Source organism: Chiloscyllium plagiosum, unplaced genomic scaffold, assembly GCF_037043375.1.
Source record: "Chiloscyllium plagiosum isolate Xiang-an unplaced genomic scaffold, Cpla_swu_hap1 HiC_scaffold_27, whole genome shotgun sequence".
In the NCBI taxonomy this organism is placed as follows: domain Eukaryota; kingdom Metazoa; phylum Chordata; class Chondrichthyes; order Orectolobiformes; family Hemiscylliidae; genus Chiloscyllium; species Chiloscyllium plagiosum.
In genome coordinates this window covers 9,903,165-9,925,377 of record NW_028270165.1, presented here as the reverse complement: position 1 = coordinate 9,925,377, position 22,213 = coordinate 9,903,165, and the positions used below count along the sequence as shown (strand labels likewise).

Genomic DNA, 22,213 nt, shown 5'->3' with positions numbered 1-22,213 from the left:
GGCTGAGGCTGTTCTCCCTGGAGTGGAGGCGGCTGAGGGGTGACCTTAGAAGTTTTATAAAATCATGAAAATCATGGATAGGGCGAAGAGCCAAGGTCTTTTCCCCCAAGATGGAGGAGTCCAAAACTAGAAGGTATAAGCTTAAGATGAGAGGCAGAAAGGTTTAAAAAGGAACTAAGGGGCAACGTTTTCATGCAGAAGGTAGAGTGTTATGGAATGAGCAGCCAGAGGTAGTGGTGGGTACAATTACAACATTTAAAAAGGTGTCTAGATGAATAGTTCATATTTAGAGGAATATGGAGCAAATGCTGGAACTTGGAACTGGGCCAGATTGGAACATCTAGTCGGCATGGATGAGTTGAATGAAGTGTCTGTTTCTGTGCATGTGACTCTATAAGTCTTTAACTGCTATGACTGAAACTAGACCTTTTTTACTGATAATCTTCCTGCTGGATTTTTTTAGTGCACCCAGTTTCAGTCGATTTCTGGTGGGGAAAATTGGCATATGTCCTGTATCCTGGAAATTCTGAAAAATAAAAATAAATAATTCTCTCTGTGAATGGTACAATCCACACCCAATGATGTGAATGGTACAATCCTCTCCTCCACAACCCTCCACCTTTGAATGATCCAATCGTTCCCCTCTGAATGGTATAATCCTTTACTCCCCCACAGCCATTAAGGGTACAATCCTCCCAAATCTCAATGGTACGATCCTTTCCACACCATCCCGAATGAATGGTACAATCCTCCCCGAGCTGGGATTCCCCAATCCCTTTCTGTTTCACATTTCCGAAGCCTTTCCCATTTTGAGAACAGTCTCTGTTTCTGGTCTTCCCACCAAAGTGTATAACCTCAGACTTTACCACATTGTATTCCACCTGCCCCTTCTCTGACCATTCTCCTGGGCTGTCCAAGCATTCTCAGCATGGACCCCTTTGGAACTCCAAAGACCCCTTTATGCCAACTCTCTGCCTTCTGCCAGTCAGCCAATCCTCTATCCGTGCCAGTACCTTGCTCCTACATCAGGGACTCTTATCTTACTTAGCAGCCTCCTGCACGGCACCTTGTCAAAGGCCTTCTGGAAATCCAAATCGCTCACGTCCACTGGCTCTCCCTTTGTCTAACTTACTCACTACCTGCACAAAGAATCCTAATAGATTTGTCAGACATGACCTCCTGTTGTCAAAGCCATGCAGACACTGTCCTGTTTTAACATGCACCTCCACATACTTCCCACTCTCACCCTTCATAAAACCTGTTAAGTTTACCCATTTTTACCATAAATACGTTGTTCTGCTCTTTAAAATGAATTCAAGTTTAAAGATTTCATATTATGTATGTACACTACCTTTGCCCTTCATAATATTTAGCACAAGGTATGAAACTGACTGACTGCATCAAGTAAAGGAGTTAGTAATAGTGAGAAAGGAGTGGCTAAATATCTAAACGTACCCATGCAACGGTCAAGAAGGCACAACTACGCCTTTTCTTCCTCAGGATGCTCAAGAAATTCGGCATGTCCATAATGACACTCACCAACATTTACAGATGCACCACAGAAAGCATTGAATCTGGGTGCATCACGTCCTGCTACGGCAACTGCTCTGCCCAGGACCGGAAGAAATTACAGAAGGTGGTGTGCACAGCACATTCCATCACGGAAGCCAACCTCGCAGTCCTGTAATTCATCTACACTTCTCGTTGTCGTGGAAAGGCTACCAACCTCAAAGACCCCTCCCACCCCGGGAATGATCTCCTGCATCATCTTCTGTCAGGCAGAAGATACAGAAGCTTGAACACATGTACCAACAGGTTCAAGAATAGCTTCTTCCCTGCTATTATTAGACTGCTGAATGGTGCTCTCCAATTTGAAATCTAATGTTGCTTCTGCGCACCTCTTGTGCAGCTGTAACCCTGTATCACTCTATCTAAGCGCAGTATGACCTGCATGTCCTTGGTTTGCTCGGATCTGACTGTACTGCTGATAAAACAAAACTTTTAACTCTACTTAGGTACATAGCACAGTACAGGCCCTTCGGCACTCGATGCAGTACCGGCCCTTTATCCTACTCTAAGATCAGACTGACCTACATACCATTTATTGTACTAACTTTCATGTACCTATCCAAGAGTCGATTAAATGTCCCTAATGTATCTGACTCTACTCCCACTGTTGACAGCGCATTTCACACAGCCACCACTATCCGAGTAGAGAACCTACTCTGACATCTCCCTGAAACCTTCCTCCAATTACCTTAAAATTATGCCGGGAGTGTGGTGCTGGAAAACCATAGCAGGTCAGGCAGCAGCCAAGGAGCAGGAGAATTGATGTTTTGGGCATAAGCCCTTCATCAGGAACGAGGCTTGTGGGCCGGGGGTGCTGAGAGATAAATGGGAAGAGGGTGGGGGAGGGGGACAAGGTAGCTGAGAATGCCATAGGTAGATGAAGGTAGGTGTGTGTGTGTGTGTGTGTGTGTGTGTGTGTGTGTGTGTGTGTGTGTGTGAGGTGGGGGTTGGGGTGGCAAGATGATAGTTCGGAGGGGGTTATGGTGCAGATAGATAGGAAAAAATGATGGACAGGTCAGAAGGGGCAGCGCCAAGTTGGAGGCTTGGGACTGGGATAAAGTGGGGGAGGTGAGGAAACTGTTGAAATCCACATTTGTCCTGTGTGGTTGCAGGGTCGCAAGGCAGAGGATGAGGTGTTCCTCCTCCAGGCATCAGGTAGTAACGGTTTGGCGATGGATCGGTTGGAGAAGTGGGTGGAGCTGATAGATTGAAAAGTTGATGGACAGGTCAAGATGGCGTGCTGAGTTGAAGGCACGGGACTGGGATAAAGTGGTGGGGGGTGGAAAATGATGTCTAGCATCTGCAGTCCTCATTTTTTCCTCCTTAAAATTATAGACATTTGTAAGGGGCATGGATAGGGTGAATACCCAAGGTCTTTCCCCAGGTAGGGAAGTCCAGTACTAAAGGGGCATAGGTTGAAGGTGAGTGGGGAAAGGGATCTGAGGGGCAACATTTTCACACAGAGGGTGGTGCGTGTATGGAATGAACTGCCAGAAGTGGTGGAGGCTGGTACAATTACAACATTTAAAAGGCATCTGGATGGGGATATGAATAGGAGGGGTACAGATGAACATAGGCCAAATGCTGGCAAATGGGTCACTAGATTCATTTAAGATATGGACTGAAGGGTTTGTTTCAGGCTCTACAACTCTATGACTATGTCTACATAGTTGAAACCAATTTCACAAAATGAGGAATAGGTCATTCACCCCTTACAGCCTGTCCTGAGCTGTGGCCTAACTGCACATATTTCAGTGCAAGTTTCAGAAAGATTTAGCAGCTCTTAAAAAATTGAAATGCGTTTAGACTTCAATGATGTTTCTGAATATATCATTTTAGCTATTCTCAATTTTAAAGACAAGAGTTTCGAGTGAACACAGCCCACACCTCCCAGTGCAGCCAGTAACCTTTACAATGTTGATGAAACGATGCAGTACCTGGACTCCTTAAACATTTACAATTTCTAACGATACTAGCTACTCATTCACTGCTCCATCTGATACACGACATTAGAAACTTAGTGCAGGAGGCTGGAAGAAATGAGCAGCTTTAAAACAAAAAACCATCTGGAGCTCAAAGCTTTCAATGAGAGTCTGAGGCCAGCAGTAAGTTCAGGTAATCTTTATTGTGACCCAACTTTGTTACAGCTTCAGATCCCCCCCCCCAGCAAAAAGATGTAGAGAAAGTAGCTGCTTTTTAAATAGCTCAAGGTCAAAGCGCACACACTCCCCCGCCCCCCCACCCCACCTCACTTTCTTTACTATCGGTCAGCACAGAGTTGTCCCTTTTTAATTGGATCCTTGGTACAGCCTTAACCCGTGGGGCCGGGAACGGGGGCAGTGTGGAGTGAAACAGACTGCTGTGGGTCTGGAGTCACGTGTAGGCCAAACCAGATAAAGGATGCAGCTGGGACGACTGAGTTTATCCTTTCCCACAACAGCAGTGCCCTTCCCTAAAAAGGGCGTGAATCAGATTGGGGTTTTCTCTCCCCTTCCCCCCCACCCACAGAAAATGGTTTCATCGTTAGATTCTGACCGTATTCCAATTCCGCCATCTGCCGCAGTGGTATTCAAACCCAACAGATCCCAGAACTGGGTTAATAGTCCAGTCGATAACGGCACTCGGCAGTCGCTTTGTCAGTCCCCCTGCGATGGCACGTGAAGTCGCTGGTGGCTCCGGAGGTGGGAGGAGCGGGTGAAAGCCTTCCCACACTCAGGGCAGCTGAAGGGCCTCTCCCCTGTGTGGACTCGCCGGTGGGTCAGCAGGGAGGAGGAATCGCTGAAGGCCTTCCCGCACTCGGGACAGCAGAAGGGCCTTTCCCCCGTATGGACTCGCTGGTGGGTCAGCAGGGAGGAGGAATCGCTGAAGGCCTTCCCACACTCGGAACATTTGAAGGGCTTCTCCCCCGTGTGGACCCGCTGGTGCCTCAGCAGGGAGTAGGAATAGCTGAAGGCCTTCCCGCAATCAGGACAGCTGAAAGGCCTCTCCCCTGTGTGGACCTGCTGGTGGGTCAACAAATTGGAGGAACGGCTGAAGGCCTTCCCGCACTCGGGGCAGCTGAAGGGGGGTCTCCCCCGTGTGGACCCGCTGGTGCCTCAGCAGGGTGGAGGAATCGCTGAAGGCCTTCCCACACTCGGGACAGCTGAAGGGCCTCTCCCCCGTATGGACTCGCCGGTGGGTCAGTAGGGAGGATGAATCGCTGAAGGCCTTCCCACACTCAGGACAGCTGAAAGGCCTCTCCCCCGTGTGGATCCGCTGGTGCCGAAGCAGGGTAGAGACCTGGGTAAAGCCCTTCCCGCACTTGGGACAGGAGAACGGCCTCTCCCCGGTGTGGATGCGCCGATGAATCTCCAGGTCAGACGGAGTACGGAAGCCTTTCCCACAGTTACCACACTTCCACGGTTTCTCCATGTCCAAAGGTTCAGCCACAAGCAAACGCATGTACTGCCCCTCACTGCTGTGAGTTCCTCTTTCCAGGGCGTATAACTGTTTCAGGCTCCACTCTAGTACGCAGCAACAGTAGGGTCTCTCATCCAGTCCCACTGATAATGAAAATGTACTGAAATAGGAACTAAAAAGCTTTGCTCCTTCACACAGAATTGTAATCAAAAATCGTGGCTGTCCCAGTCGATTGAGTGACTGTCAGATATTGACGTGAAAGCGAGGACCGCAGATGGGGGAGAGTCAGTGTTGAAAAGTGCGGCGCTGGAAAAGCACAGCAGGTCAGGCAGCATCCAAGGAGCAGGAGAGTCAACATTTCGGGCATAAGGCCTTCATCTGTTCATTTTGAAACTTTTGTCTTCAGATCTTCAAATACTCTGGAAAAAGAGATTACAAAAGTCATCACTGTCAGTGCAGGGTAGAAATTCAGAACAAGCTATTCTACTTTCTGTGGAGCATTCTTTTTTGTTATTCCACAAAATTGAAAGCAACATCCTTCTCTCCCTCTCCCCCTCTCTGTTCTCACTCCGCTCTAAGTAATTCTCCTGAAGGTGCTGATTCAGGATCAGAACAGCAAAAACGTCAAGATTTACATATTGGATAACTCCACCTGAAAGTTAACATCTTTCACAACATTGGGATACTGCCGAGAGTGAGCAGGTCTGATGTTGGGAAGCAAAACAAAATGTGTCAATTCAGGATGAATCGGGAATGCAGCTTGAGGAATAACCAGACACGTCAAGGTATTAACACAGACACCAGAGAGAAACTGAACAGAAGAGACGTGGCAAACGTTAGCAGAAAGCCAGAGTCATTAAGATATACCGCACAGTAACAGACCTTTTGGTCCAATTCGACGATGCTGACCAGATATTGTAAATCAATTTAGTCCCCTTTGCCAGCACTTGGCCCATACCCCTTGGCCAATCCACCCTACGTTGCACATCCCTGGACACTATGTGTAAGTTAGCATGGCTAACCCACACAAACCTGCACCTCCTTGGGCATGATGGGTACTTTAACATGTGCAATCCACCCTCACCTGCACATCCCTGGGCACTATGCATAATTTAGCATGGTCAATCCACCCTAACCTGGGTAAAGGTTAAAAATCACACAAACCCGGGTTATAGTCCAACAGGTTTATTTGGAAGGACCCGTTCAGAGCACTGCTCCTTCATCAGGTGGTTGTGGAGAATAAGACCATAAGGCACAGAATTTATGGAAAGACATTTGTGGCCTGCCACTGAAATGATATATCGGTCAAATCTGGATTGTTAAGTCTTTCATCTTTTAGAATGGATTGCAGGTATCATTAATATGTAAATCCCAGAACTTCCTGTAAGGCACCCTCTCAAGATAACATAAGGCTTTACAACAAAAGGTGGCAGCTCAGCTCAGACAATGCATTAAAGGTATGAGGTCAGAGTTTGCCTGTATCTCAGTCGTGAGTCAGACTGGTTTTATTTTCAAAGCCGGAATTTATAAAATATTATCTGGATTGACTGCCTGCATGAACTGCCGAGTCTCATCCACCAGCTGAAATGACTGGATAGGGAGGGTTTGATCCCCACAGGGCAATGAATTCCCACTTTCCACCAAAATCCCAAATGTCCACACTCACTCAGTTGCTCTCTCACAAATCAAATATTTCATTGTAATTTCTTCTGCTCCCAGTAAGGGCAAAAAATCTTTGAAAGTTGCTCTGAAAGTCCAGTCTTCACAACCAGACTCCTGCTTTCACCGAAGCCAATTAGTCATACAGCACGGAAACAGACCCTTTGGTCAAACTCGTCTGTGCCAAACAGATATCCAAAATTAATCTGGTCCCATTTGCCAGCATGTGGCTCTTATGGTTCTATACCATTCCTATTCATGTACCCAGCCAGATGCATTTAAAAGATAATTGTACCAGCCTCACCACTTCCTCTGGCAGCTCGTTCCATACATCCACAACCCTCTGCGTGAAAAAGTTGCCCCTCACGGCCCTTTTAAATCATTCCCCTCTCACCTCAAACATATGCCCTCTAGTTTTGGACTCTCCTACCTTGGGGAAAAGACCTTGGATATTCACCCTATCCATGCTCGTTATAAACCTCTATAAGGCTGCCCCTCAGCCTCCGATGCTCCAGCGAAAATATCCTGGATCTACTCAGCCTTTCCCTGTGGTCCAAACCCTCCAAGTCTAGCAACATCCTCGCAAATCTTTTCCGACCCCTCTCAAAGTTTCACAAGTTCTTTCCGAAAGCAGGGAGACCAGAACTGGACGCACTATTCCAAAAGTCACCTTACCAATGTACAGCCACAACATGATCTCCCAATGCCTATACTCAATATGCTGACCAATAAAGGAAAGCATACCAAACACATTCTTCACTATCCTGTCTACCTGCGACTCCACTTTCAAGGAGCTATGACCCTGCACTCCAAGGTCTCTTTGTTCAGCAACACTCCCCTTCACTGTGCCAGTCCTGCCTGGATTGCTTGACCAAAATGCAAAACCTCATTTCTCTAAATTAAACTCCATCTGCCACTCCTTGGCCCATTGGTCCATCCGATCAATTCTAATTTATAGTGAATTCTGCTTCCTCTGATTCTCGAGAAGCTGAAAATCTCCATCCCACACACTGTCCCTCCCTTCTCACTTTGTAGAACCTAATCCCTGCTGTATCTCATCCTGAAGGGTCTGGTTCATGCTGTTTAACAGGCCCACACTCAGGGGAGATTTAATTGAAACATTCAGAATACTGAACGGCCTGGACAGAGTGGACGTTGGGAAGATCTTTCCATTGGGAGGAGAGACTCGGGCTCGAGGCACAGTCTTAGAGTAAAGGGAAGACCCTTTACATTGGAGGTAAGGAGAAACGTCTTCAGCCAGAGAGTAATGAATCTATGGAATTAACTGCCACAGAAGGCTGTGGAGGCCAGGTCACTGAGGATATGTAAGACTGAGATAGATAGGTTCTTGAGTATCAAGGGGATCGAGGGTTACGGGGAAAAAGCAGGAGAACGCGGATAAGAAACTTAACAGCCACAATTGAATGGTATGAGCAAACCCAATGGGCTGAATGGCCTAATTGCTGTTCCTATATCTGATGGTCTCTTGCTGTCCTGGACACAAACTGTATGAATCCAAGTAAGATTCTGTTAATCCATTTTTTAAGATTAGAATCAGTCTAACCGTTGTGGTACAGACAGCCTCACACAGGGAAACTCACACCTTCAATACGTTATCTGGGACAACATGATACCAATTGGGAATGTAACTTTTAAAAAAGGTTTTGCTATTTACATATGAAAGAACTAAAACCAACATGGTTATTCTAAAAGAGGAGAGACTTAACAACAATCCAGGTCTTTTTCAATATATAATTTCAGTTACATCCCACTGTAAACTTTTGCTATAAATTCAGTGTCTTACAATGGTATTCTTCACAACCACCCGATGAAGGAGCAGCAATCTGAAAGCTAGTGCTTCCAAATAAACCTGTTGGACCATAATCCTGTGTTTTTGATTTTTAACTTTGGACACAGAGCGTGAGAATTGGGAGCAGGAGTTGGTCATTTGGTCTTTGGAGCCTGAACCAGCATTGAACAGACCATAACTGGATATGAATCTTCCTACATCTCGGTGGATAGGCTGGGACTTTCTTCACTGGAGCACAGGAGGTTGAGAAGTGACCTTATAGAGGTTTATAAAATCATGAGAAGTATACATGAGGTGAATGGCAGGTGTCATTTCCCTCAGGTGGGGGTTGAAAAGACTTGAGGCAGCTTTTTTTTTTAAATACAGTAGTTCACGTGTGGAATGAATGTCCAGAGGAAGTGATGTTACTTTCAAAAGACATTTGGTTAATTACATGAATAGGAAAGGTTCGGAGGGATATGGGCCAAACACAGGTAGGTGGGACTAGATTAGTTTGTGAATATATTCAACGTGGTCTAGTTGGACTGAATGGTCTGTTTTTTTTGCTGTATGACTGTAACTGTTCTGTACTTGTCTTAAAAACATTTTCTTGCTTTCTCCCATAAACATCCACTTTATTGTTGCTCAAAACTCAGATGAACTCAGCCTTGAATATATTCAATGACCCCTAACTGCAGGAAGGCATCCACAATTCTGAACACAATTCCTCTTGCTAATATACCACTTGCCTTGCTGATTGCTTGCTGCACCTGTCTGACAACTGGCAGTGACTGGTGTAGAAAGACACTGAGCCCCCTTTCTCCATCCACATATCATCCCCTATTCCCTTGTGCCTGAAACATCGACTGTCCTGCCCCTCAGATGCTGTCTGACCTGCTGTGCTTTTCCAGCGCCACACTTACTGACTCTAATCACCAGTATCTGCAGATCTCACTTTCTCCACATCTCAGTATATCACCATTTAAATAATACACTTCCTTTCTGCTCTTTTTCACAACTTCACATTGTTGTACTCTTTTTCTCATGTTTTCCAATTGTGGTCTTCTCTACATTGGGGAGACTGAGCATAAACTTGGGAACGGTTTGCTGAGCATCGCAGGCAGGTCCACATAGGTTGACTGGACCTCCCAGTCACTACCCACTTTAATTCCCCTTCCCCCTCCCTTTCTGAAAAGATTATCTTCGGCCTTCTCCATTACCACAATGAACCAAACAGCAAATTGGAGGAACAACACCTCATCTTCCGCCTGGGCAGCCTATAGCCTAGAGGACTCAACATTGAGTTCTCCAGTCTCAAATAACCTCACTTCCCATTCTCCCTCCCCCCTCCCCCTCCTCCCAAACGACTCCCTTCTCAGCTCCTCCCCCTCATCACTCATGAACCAGATTTATTCCTCCCATTCACCAACCAGGTCAGACCTTTCACCTATCCCCAATTCACCACCCTGCCCCAAGGACACTCTTTATCTGCACCTATCCCCAATCCTGAAGAAGGGTTACACCTGAAACATTGACTTCTCCACCTCCTGATGCGACCTGGCTTGTTCTTCCAGCCTCCTGCATGTCTATTTTGCCAATTGCGACACAGACGTGGAGCAACGTTTCTAGAGTCTGTCCACCCCGATTCACTGCCTTTCCTTTCAGTTGCTGCAAGTCAACAACTGAAGCCCTGAATGAAAAAAAAAGAAATGGAAAAGGTGGTGAGAGAAGAGAGTGCCGTACTCACAGATGTTGGACAGAGGAAGGAGATTGCAGTCTGGGGTGAAGCTCAATCTTCATTCAGAGAAACAGGAGCAGTAGCAGCAGCTTCAGAAACTCAGAGTCCAACTTCCGCATTCAGACAATGGGGTGGCTCTGATTGGCAGGAGGACTAGACTCTTTCCGGTCCTCCTGTACTTCCTATTGGTCAATCAAAAGAAGATCGCGCGCCTTTTTGTGCGGACTGCGATGATCATACCCAGTGTTTTTGCTGACACCCGGCGAGCATGCGCATGGCTTGCTGACACCGGCAAACATGCGCTGTATGCTCTATCGGATGCTGGTGTTCCTGACAGATTTTAAGTGTCCAAATGCCAATAGGAAAAAAAGGGGTCGAGCCACAATACGTTTTCCCCGTGGTTCGACATTTTATTGCTTTTGCATTTTGTCTCGCTGCTCAACCTTTGTACGTCTTTTACCCTTGTTGAGAGAGTCTCCCCGTGTGCTGACTATGGGCAGCGCTTTAACCAGTTACACAGACTGAAGAAACATTACACTATTCGCAGGAGGGAGTGACTGTACACGTTTCCTGAGTGTGATCACACTTTCAATTGTTCATCGGAAACACAGAGCCAAAAAGTCACCAGAACTGCGGAGAAGTTGTGGAAATGTGGGGACTGAGGGAAGGGATTCCATTCCCTGTGGGCACTGGAGATTCATCAGCTCAGTTGCAGTACGGAGAGGCCGTTCTTCAAAAAATTATTACAACATTATTTCCCATTGACAAAAACACATTCACGCTGCCTGATTACCTTGAACTTATACAAGTGCCCTGTCATAATATCTTTTATAATAGCTTTGAACATTTTCCCCATTACATATGTTAAGTTAAATGGTCTGCAGTTTCCTGTTCTCGGTCTCCCTTTTTGAAGAAAGGATTTTTCCAATCTAAAGAAACCATCCCTGAAACTAATGAGGTTTGGAAAATTAAAACCAATACATTAACTATTACGGGGAGAATGCGGGTAAGTAGAGTTGAAATGCCCATCAGCCATGATTGAATGGCAGAGTGGACTCAATGGGCTGAATGGCCTTACTTCCACTCCTATGTCTTATGGTCTTATTTCACTCGCTAATTTCTCTTTAAGAGTCTAGGATGAATTCCTTCAAATACCCGGGACTTATCAGATCGCAGTTCCAACAGTTTACTCAGTACTAATTCCTTGGTGATTGTAATTTTCTTCAGTTCCTCCCTCCCTTTCAATTCCTGATTTACAACTAGTTCCAGGGTGTTACTTGTATCCTCTCCAGTGAAGTCAGATTCAAACTCTTTTCAATTCATGTGCCATCTCTTTATCCTCCGTTACTGAATCCCCAGACTCATTTTTGTTAACTTTTTTTTAAGAAAAGCTGACAAAACTTTCCAACCTGTTTTTATAATTTTTTTAGCTAACTTTCTAACCTTAATTGCCGTGCTACTGCCTGCATTATTTCTGATATTTTGCCACAGCTCCCAACTCTAGCATCAACTTGTCTGCATATTTTATTGAACTGACCTTGATTACGTAATGCAAAACACACAAGGGCAAATCTTTCCTCTCCAGAAAGTCTTAGTACTTAACATGATAAAATTCACTTTGAAATATTGTTCATCCAAATTTTACCAAGCACACCCTACAGATTCAACATCCCACAATGACACCCAGTTTTGTTATGATCTTTAATTCTGAAGAGAAATTTGAATACCCAATGATTAACTGGAAGAACTCTTCATTAAGTTTTCACATTTTTAAACAAATAAAAATTACCAATTAATTGGAGTCTTGATAGTTTATTCACTTTCTGGGAATAGTCCAAGGGATGCAACATCTCTCTAGGATTCACTTGAATCCTTCTCAGGATTCCAAGTATTCCTGGTAATTGTATGTGGGAAAAGATCCGCCACCCTGGCAACCCACAATAGGCCCACAAAAGCAAAATTGGCCAAACTGTACCAAAACACCCAGAATATCTTAGCAGGGACCAAGCAGGCTGACAAGTGAAACTAGACAGCACTTGCAGACAAGGGAATACCTGTACACCTCAAGTACCCACTAACAATGACAGAGTACCACAGCTATCACAAGGCCCTGAGGGCAGTTTCACAACACAGCAATACCAAAGCCACACAAAGAACAGGTCAGACAGAGAGGCACCAGCAAGAGCATTGCTCCCAGGACAGGACAATGGAAGCACCTCACCGCTTCAGAGGAGACATTAGCACCTACCTGCGAAGACGAATGGAAGCTCCTGATCCATCGATACTGTCAGAATGTTGCTTTGTGTAGAGAATTAGGACATTCCTCTGATAACTGTTTTCCGATTAGCATCATTGTAACTAGATTACTCCATTTCCAGCAGCAACATTTCACTGCCACCCAGAGAATTGGCTATGAGGTTGCTTTACTATCCAAAGCCATCATGTCCCTACAATGTGCCCCTGCCCTGAACCCCACCACCCTGCTTCCACTCACTCTGACCACTATTATGGATGAACACAACTGTTTAGACCTTGTCCAGCAGTTTGTTGCCCCATGCCCTGACCTCTCTGAAACACCTCAAGACAACTCTGACCTCATATTCTATACATATGGCTCATCCTTCAGGCCCTCAGACCACTGCACACTGGCAGGATATGCCCTCTGCACTCCTTTCACAGTTCTAGAGTCAGCTGCACTGCCAAATGGCACATCTGCACAAGCTGCAGAGCTGTTTGCACTCACTAGGGCTGGTGTCATTGCTAAAGGACACACAGCAAACATTTATCCTGACTCCAGATATGCCTTCGGAGTCATCCATGATTTTGGCACATTCTGGAAACAGAGAGGCTTCATCACGTCAGCAGGGAGGCCACTACAACACGCTACGCTGATTTCTAATCTCCTGAAAGCAGCCCTGTTACCCTCAGCCCTAGCAATTATCAAATGCCGTGCCCATACCTCTGCCACTGACCCGGTCACCCTCAAGAATGCCTCAGCTGACACAGCAGCCCGGAAGTTGCACTGCACCCCACCATCTACATCCTGCAGGCTCCCAGAATAGCGCAGGCCCCAGTATTCCCTGACCCCATGGAGGCTGTGCAAGCTACCCAAGAAACTGCTCCACAGCAGGAAAAGGACAGTTGGGCCTGCATTGGGGCCACACAATCTCCTTCCCTCAACCTGCTAATACGCCCTGATGGCCGCATCATTTGCCCAAATGCCCACCTACACACACTGCCCCTAGCAGCCCACTGCATTGGCCATACAGGCAAGAGGGGCATGATACACACTAACGCAGTCCTGGTATGCACCAGGATTCACTGCCGCTGCCCAAGTCCTGCTGTCACAGTGCCTCATCTGCCTGCAGAACAATGCAGGGAAGCCAGTTGCCAAGTACCTGCCAGTTCCTGAGGAGCCTTTCAGCCTCTTACAGATTGACTTCACACACATGCCCCAAAAACAGGGTTACAAGTACACCCAGGTCATCAGAGACATGTTCTCCGAATGGGTGGAAGCATTTCCCACAAGAAAGGATGATGCATGTATGGTAGTAAAATGCCTCCTAAAGGATGTCATCCCCAGATTTGGAGTTCCCAGTAGCATAACCACGGAGAAAGGGACTCCCTCACGGCTTAGCTCGTGACCAGCATTAGCAAGGCACGAGGGATACCACAGCGACACCCCATCCCCAACCAATCCGTTCTCAGACATGGTTGAGCGGATGAATGGCATCCTGAAGACCACACTGACTAAAACCACCCAGAAAACAGGACTGACCTGGTCAGACACCTTGCCACTTGCCCTCTATGCTACACATGCACAGCCAAACTGAACAGCTGTGCTCACCCCTTTTCAAGTACTTATGGGGCAGCCTATGCCCACTGCCACCAGACCCCTGACACTCACACAGCCCTGTTTCTGACACAAGAGGCCCAACTAGGGTATGTCCAGGCCCTTAGCAGGAGCATTAGTGCTCATACAACCAGGTCAGGGCTGCGTTGCCCACACCCCAACCGGTGCCCATTCATCTGTTCTGACCTGGGGACTATGTCATGATAAAATCACTAGAAAAAGATTCTCTCTCCCCTTGGTGGAAAGGTCTGTACCGGATCCTGATGACAACCCAGACTGCTGTGAAACCGGAAGGATGGCCCGAATGGACACATACCACCCGCTGCAAGAGGGCTCCACAACCTCTGAACAGGGACCACACAGAGGAAGGCACCACTCCAAACACAGAGGATGAATCCACCTGCTCGCGGCAGCCATCACCATCTGATCTGTCTGACCATCACACTGTGGCTTGCTGGTAAACAGGGGCAAGGGGCAGCACATTTCATAACCCACTGTGATTTGCAGGCCAACACCTTCCTCAAAATGGCCCATGGGTATGCCCAGCGATTTAATCAGACCCGCTGCTGGGTCTGCACTAGGTCCCTGTCCACTCTCACGGGGGGCATTTCCTTAGCCTCAATCTCCTTAAATATCTCTGACATGGCAGAATGGTGCCTGGAGCCAGACAGGTCCCCTGAAGTTACCACACTCAAAATACCACCAGCAATGACCAAATATGGGGACAACAGCCCAGCCCGCTGGAGGTCTGCGGGTTACCACCTGGAAAAATATAAAGGGTGGTTTTACCCGGCCTACAACCTCTCCCATGAGCCCCCAGCCCTGACCATTGCTGACACTAACACACACGGGCCACCTGCAGGATCCATCTGTTTGAAACACACACAGCCATCTGGCTGGGAGGCTGACTGGAGCCGGTGCACTGACTCCCTGGTCCTAACTCCCGCAGCACGCCAATCCGCTGCAGAAGGCAGCATTTTAAACCGACAGGTCCTCAACAGGATCACCCAGAATATCACCTTCCTCACCAGCTGGACAGGGACCCAGACACTCCATCTCCAGACCGACAACGGCACCTATTTTATCTGTGGCCACAAAGCCTACCCCGGCTGCTGTTGTCCTGGACTGGGAGCTACAATGTTGGGTATGCAGTACCATTCATTTATCACTTCCAGTCCCCTCCCTTTCCAAAGCCCATGCCACGCATCAGACGAGCCCTTGCTGCCATTGAAGCAGCTCTCTACCTGATGTCATCCCACTGTGCAACCTTACAGTTACAGGTAGAAGCCCACAAACTCACTGTCACAGTACAGGAGGTGGCAAACTCCACAGCAGACGCATTCGCTCAGCTGAATGTGGAGGCTGTTGCCATCTGTACTGTGACTCTGCAAAACAGGATGGCCCTGGACTACCTACTCGCTGTGAAAGAGGGCACGCGCAGAGCCTGACTGCAGGGACTGATAGCCCATCGCTATCATTGCTGGGCTTAGAGTGCTAGCCATGGCTATCCGACTCTGCTGTTCAGGCCTACGTACAATTCTGTTACCCTCTGTCCCCCTTACCACTCAGCTAGCACAGATCCACTGGGAGAACATCCCTGTCCCTAAAATAGCCTCTCCTGGACCAGACTCGGACACTGAGAGCTATCTGTCTGATACCGAGACCCCCACCCGACAATCCCCCTGGCTCCGGCTACATTGCTCCTTCTCATCCCTCCCCTAAGCAAAACAAAAAGAAAAGGGGGGGGAAGTTGTGGAAAAAGATCTGCCACTCTGCCAACCCACAATAGGCCCACAAAAGCAAAATTGGCCAAACTGTACCGAAAACACCCAGAATGCCCATGCAGGCTCGCAAGCCAAACCAGACAGCACACACGGACAAAGGAGAACACTTCAACCTCACTAACAATGACAGAGCACCACAGGTATCTCAAAGCCCCAAGGGCAGTTCACAACCCAGCAATACCAAAGCCACACAAAGAGCAGGTCAGACAGAGAGGCACCAGCAAGGACTTGCTTCCAGAACAAGAAATGGAAGCACCTCACCACTTCAGAGGAGAAGTTAACACCTACCTGTGAAGAGGAATGGAACCATCGATAGTCAGGATGTTACACTGTGTGAAGGAACAGGACATTCATCCGATAACTGTTTTCCAATTAGCATCCTTGTAACTAGATTACTCCATTTCCAGATACATTGTATATTCCCCATTTCTTAATCAGCCTTATTGTACAGCATTATTATAAAAACTGGTCTCATCCTCAGCTCCTAGAAGAGAAATTCTGATCTATCTGTACAGACTGTCAGTTCTGTGTCAGACTAGTCAGTTTCTCTTCCAGTGACATTGCTTGTAATAAAGTGTTTGTCAATTTCACTTTGAACCACGCTTTGTGATCTCTAACTTATTGGGCAAATTTCTCCGACATGCTATAACAGGGCAACCAGAACTGTACTCAGTACTCTGAAAGTGGTCTTACCAACATGATGTCCCAACTCCTATACACAACGCTGTGAACAATGAAGGCAAGTGTACTGAACGCCTCTTAACCACCCTGTCTACCAATGATGCAACTTTCAAAGAACCTGAAACCCACCATGTCTCTGTTCTACAACGCAACCCAGGGCCCTATCATTAACTATACAAATCCTGCACTTCCTTGTTTTAGCAAAATGCAACCCCTCGCTTTTATCCACACCTCTCTCATACACATGCTCTCTCTGAGACACTCACACCCTCTCACAGGCTTCTCCTCCATCACACTCACGCTTCAAGCATGCACACACGCAAATAGACACACGCGCTCTCATGCACACACAGGTCTATGGGGTGAATTTGCATTTGCAGATATATTCAATTTTGATCAAAAAGCACACAATCTGCAGGCAGTTGATACATGTAATATTTGTAAATTCCTACTTTGGAAATAGAACCAGTCTGATTCAAGATTGGGATACAGACAGACTCAAACCTCACACATTTCATTATTGTCTGAACTGAGATGAAACCTATTTATATAAAACCTTAAGTCATCTCGAGAATCTGACTTCAAAGACTTTCTGGGATTTACACATTAATGAACTAAAACTTGCAACCTATTCTAAAAGACAAAAGACTTCACAACAATCTAGGTTTGTTCAATATATCCGATCAGTTGCACTATACTGTGATCTTTTGCTATAAATTCTGTCTTATGATCCTGCTTCACAGCTTCCTGATGAAGGAGCAGCGCTCCGAAAGCTAGTGGTTCCAAATAAACCACTATAACCTGATGTGTGATTTTTTAACTTGATCCAACCCAGTCCATCTCTGGCTCCTCCACATCATTTCTCGTGAAGGCAGCCCACCTCTCCCGGTGCTGCCAGTAAACTTTACAATGCTGATGAAATGACGCAGTGCTTGCACTCATGAAAAATTTACAATTTCTAACGATACTAGCTACTCATTCACTTCTCCATCTGATACATGACATTGGAAACTTCGTGCAGGAGGCTGAAAGAAATGAACAGCTTTAAAACAAAAACCTCTTTGAGCTCAAAGCTTTCAATGAAAGTCTGAGCCTGGCAGTAAGTTCAGGTAACCTTGATCAAGACCCAACTTTATTACAGCTTCAGATTCCCCCAGCAAAAAGGTGTAGAAAAAGTAGCTTATTTTTTTAAAAACAGATCAAGGTCAAAGAGTACACAGTCTCTCCACCCCCCACTTTCTTTACTATTAGTCAGCACCAAGTTGTCCCTTTGTAATTGGATCCTTGGTACAGCCTTAACCCGTAGGAAGTATTGCCTCACTCAGCAATTTCAACCCAGACCCTGTATCCAAGTAAGTTTCTCTCTATTCATTTCCGCAGGTGGGGGAGTCAACCACACTGCTCTGGGTCTGGAGTCACATGTCGGCCACCCGGGTAAAGGATGGGACGACTGAATGAACCCTTTCCCACACGGCAGTTTCCTTTCCTAAAAAGGACATGAGTGATTCAGATGGGGGATCTCACACCCCCGCCCCCAAAAATGGTTTCAGCGTTAGATTCCGAACTCCAGACTTCTGACCGAATTCCAATTCCGCCATCTGCCACGACGGGATTCAAATCCAGGGGTCCAGTCGATAATGGGACTCTGCCATTGCTCCTTCAATCCCCCTGCGATGGCATGTGAACTCGCTAGTGCCTCTGCAGGTGGGAAGAGCAGGTGAATCCCTTCCCACACTGAGAGCAGGTGAATGGCCACTCCCCAGTGTGGACCCGCTGGTGGGCCAGCAGGGTGGAGGCCTGTGTAAAGCCCTTCCCACACTCAGGACAGCTGAAAGGTCTCTCCCCAGTGTGGACCCGCTGGTGCTTTAGCCTGTCGGATGAATTGCTGAAGGCTTTCCTGCACTCGGGGCAGGTGAAGGGCCTCTCCCCGGTGTGGACCCGCCGGTGGGTCAGCAAGGTGGAGGCATGGGTAAAGCCCTTCCCACACTCAGGGCAGCTGAAGGGCTTCTCTCCAGTGTGGACCCGCTGGTGCTTCAGTATGTCGGAGGAATTGCTGAAGGCCCTCCCGCACTCAGGGCAGCTGAAGGCCCCTGTGCAGGGGAACGGCCTCTCCCTGGTGTGAGTGCGCCGATGAGTCTCCAGGGCAGACGGGAAATGGAAACTTTTCCCACAGTCACCACACTTACATGGTTTCTCTACGGGGCGGGATCGCTCAGGTTTTTCCATGGCCAAAACTACCCACAAAAATGTGTAGAGTCCTTCCCTGCTGTGAATCCCTCTTTCCAGCCTGTATAACTATTTCTGGCTCCACACTCAGTGCACTGCAACAGTCGGGTCTCTCATCCAGTCCCACTGATTCTGAAAAGATACAGAAACAGGAACCAAAAAGCTTTGCTCCTTCTCACAGAATCACAGTCGAAAGTTGTTGCGTTCCCAATGGATTGAGTGACTGTCAGACATTGACATCAAAGTGAGGACTGCAGACACTGGACACTCAGTGTCGAAAAGTGCGGCGCTGGAAAAGCGCTGCAGGTCAGGCAGCATCCGCGGAGCAGGAGAGTCGATGTTTCAAGCATAAGCCCTTCATTTGTTGATTTTGAAACTTCCAAATTCAGATCTTCAAATAATCTGTAAAAAGAGATTACAAAAATCATCACTGTCAGGGCAGGGTAGAAATTCAGAACAAGCAACTCTACTTTCTGCAGAATGTTCTTTTCTTTTTTTACTCCACAAAATTGAAAGCATCATCCCACTCTCTCTCTTCTCTCCCCCTCTGTTCTCACTCCGCACTAATTCTCCTGAAGGTGCTGATTCAGGATCTTACAGCGGCAGAAAAGCAAAAATGTCAAGACTGACATCTCTCTGAATTTTGAATAACTCCACCTGAAAGTTAATATCTTTCCCAATATTGGAATACTGCTGAGACTGAACAGGTCTGATTTTGGGAAACAAATACTGTGTCAATTCAGGGTGAACCTGCAATGCAGCTTCTTCACGAACAATGAGACACGAAATGGTTAACATCTCCAGGAAGGGGGAGAAAAGGAGACATCAAGGTATTGACACCGACACCAGAGAGAAAGTTAACATGCCGATCAGGTATCCAGAAACAATCTAGGCCCGTTTGCCAGCACTTGGCCCATTTCCTTTAACCCCTTCCTGTTCATATACCCATCCAGATACCTTTTAAATGTTGTGATTGCACCAGCCTCTGGCAGCTCATTCCTTACACACACCGCCCTCTGAATGAAAAAGTTGCCCCTGACGTCTCTTTTAAACCTTCCCTTCCCCACCCCATCTGCCCACCCTGAACCTATTACCCTTACATTCTGGAGTATCCCATCTCAAGGAAAAGACCTTGACTATTTACCCCATCCATGCCTCTCATGATTTTATCAATTTCAGCCTCCAGCGTGCAAGGGGAAACAGTCTCAGTCTGCTTGGCCTCTCCCTATCACTCAAACCCCCCAACCCTGGCAACATCCTTGTAAATCTTTTCTGAACCCTTTCAAGTTTCACAACATCCTTCTGATACGAGTGAGACCAGAACTGCACACAACCTTCCAAACGTGGCTATGGTTCTGCTGAACAATGGCAATTTAATTCCAAAATATTAATTTCTTCATGAGAAGGGAATAATTGGCAATGTAGCTGTAAGAGACCTCTTGCGGAAGAGTGAAGAACTGAGTGAGAGAACTTTCCATTAAAATGGAGAGGAACCGAGGTGATTCTGAGACTGGGGTCTTAAGTCTAAAGCAAGGAAATTACAACAGCAGAGGCACAAACAGGCCACAACAAATGAAGGAACATTTTTGAAAGAAATGACAAACATTTAAAGAGCACCTGGAGGAACTGCAACCGTTGTCCATTCCTGTCTGAAAAAATAAAACACAGAAGGTGACACAGCCACGGCTAACAAGGGACATGATGGATAGGACTAGATCCAAAGGAGTGGCGTACAAATTGGCTAAAAATAAAGTAGCAGATCTGAAGACTGGGAGCAGTTCAGGTTTCAACAAAAGGATTTGTCAAAAGGGGAAAATGGGGTATGTGAAGTGGAAAAAAAATTAGAGAAAACAATAACAATGAGAACAGGCAAAGTTCTCATGTGGAACAAAGAGATGGCAGACCAATTAACCACATATGTTGCTTCTATCAAAACACAGGTAGCATCCCATGTTGGGGAACACATGGTCCAATGAGAGCAGAACTGAAGGAAATGAGAAGTTGTGGGGAAGTGGTGTTGGGGAAACTGATGGGATTAAAAGTTTACAAATCCTGGTGCTGGTAACCCACACCCCAAACTATGGTCCGAGGTCATGCAATTGGCAAATCTTGGGCTGATCTTAGCAGAACTGTTTAATGGTAAGGTCCTATGGAGTGTTGCTGAACAAAGTGACCTTGGAGTGCAGGTTCATAGCTCCTTGAAAGTAGAGTCACAGATAGATAGGATAGTGAAGAAGGTGTTTGGTATGCTTTCCTTCATTGGTCAGAGTATTGAGTACAGGACTTGGGAGGTCATGTTGCAGCTGTACAGGACATTGGTTAGGTCACTTTTGGAATATTGCATGCAATTCTGGTCTCCTTCCTATCAGAAGGAAGTATGAACCTTGAAAGGGTTCAGAGAAGATTTACAAGAATGATGCCAGGGTTGAGGGATTTGAGCTATAGGGAGAAGTTAATCAGGCTGGCGGTTTTCCGTGGAGAGTCGGACGCTGAGGGATGACCTTATAAAGGTTTATAAAATGATGAGGTACACGGATAGAATAAATAGACAAAGTCTTCTCCCTGGGGTGGGGTAGTTGATAACTCTAGAACATAGGTTTAGGGTGAGAGGGGAAAGATTTAAAGGAGATGTAAGCGGCGACTTTTTCATGCAGAGAGTGGTAAGTGTATGGAATGAGCTGCTGGAGGAAGTGGTGGAGGCTAGTGCAATTGCAACATTTAAAAGGCATCTGGATGGGTATATGAATAGGAAGGGTTCGGAGGGTTATGGGCTGGATGCTGGCTGAAATTATCCCTCCTTCTGCATTGAATTTCAAATCCATCTTCATCATGTCTTTCCTCCACTCCTGGCGTTCTCTTTTCTCCTGTCTACAAACTGAAAATAACATCAACACATCAATGCTCTCCTGGTCACTGCGGTCTTGGAAGTACCCAGTTTCTGTTCCAGCTCCACAAATGATCAGATTCATTCACCTCAAATTCAGAGTCCGCCTTCGTGTCATTCTCGATCTCTCTCTCTCTCCCACTCCCTTTTCCTGTTTTAAGGCCACACAGACCAAGCTCAGGGCCAGGTCTCTCAGAGTGAAATGAGGAAATTCTAGTTGAATGACATCAACTGTGACTTCTCTCCCGGAAATGACAGCTGATGGTGCCCTCACCAAGATGGCCGCCCGCGCTCCCCGCCCCAAATCAACATGCGCCTTATCCTTACAAAGATGGCGCCCTGTTACCCGGGCAACACGAGAGCTCCTTCGGTGGTGAAGTGGGCCTGGGGAGGTTTTATTCACGGCCTCAGGCCTCCCCCTAGGAGTTTATAAACTCCACAGTCTCCCTCCTCCCGCGGGTCCCAATCCTACCCTGTCTCACTGTCTCCTCTCCCCGGGGGCAGGAGCCAGGTCTTGGCGCTCGGGCCTGGCGACCTCCCCGGGATGTTCCTGAAACCTGGTCCTGTTCTGAAGGAGGATCCCCGGACCCGAAACACCTCCTCACATTCCTCCCGACACGAGCTGCCGGAC

The 22,213-nt window shown here is 47.0% G+C and overlaps 1 protein-coding gene and 1 pseudogene across 2 annotated transcripts in view; both read right to left on the bottom strand.

The window, feature by feature from the left end:
- LOC122548217 (uncharacterized) overlaps nt 1-22,213 on the bottom strand; it is a 42,216-nt gene that overhangs the window by 19,988 nt on the left and 15 nt on the right. The window lies entirely within an intron of this gene.
- On the bottom strand, nt 473-22,205 carry LOC148143063 (uncharacterized; annotated as a pseudogene). Its single transcript, XR_015751100.1, has 5 exons — nt 22,055-22,205; nt 11,944-19,100; nt 9,940-10,106; nt 4,105-5,387; nt 473-526 (listed from the first exon to the last, which is right to left on the bottom strand). The product of XR_015751100.1 is annotated as an uncharacterized LOC148143063 (transcript).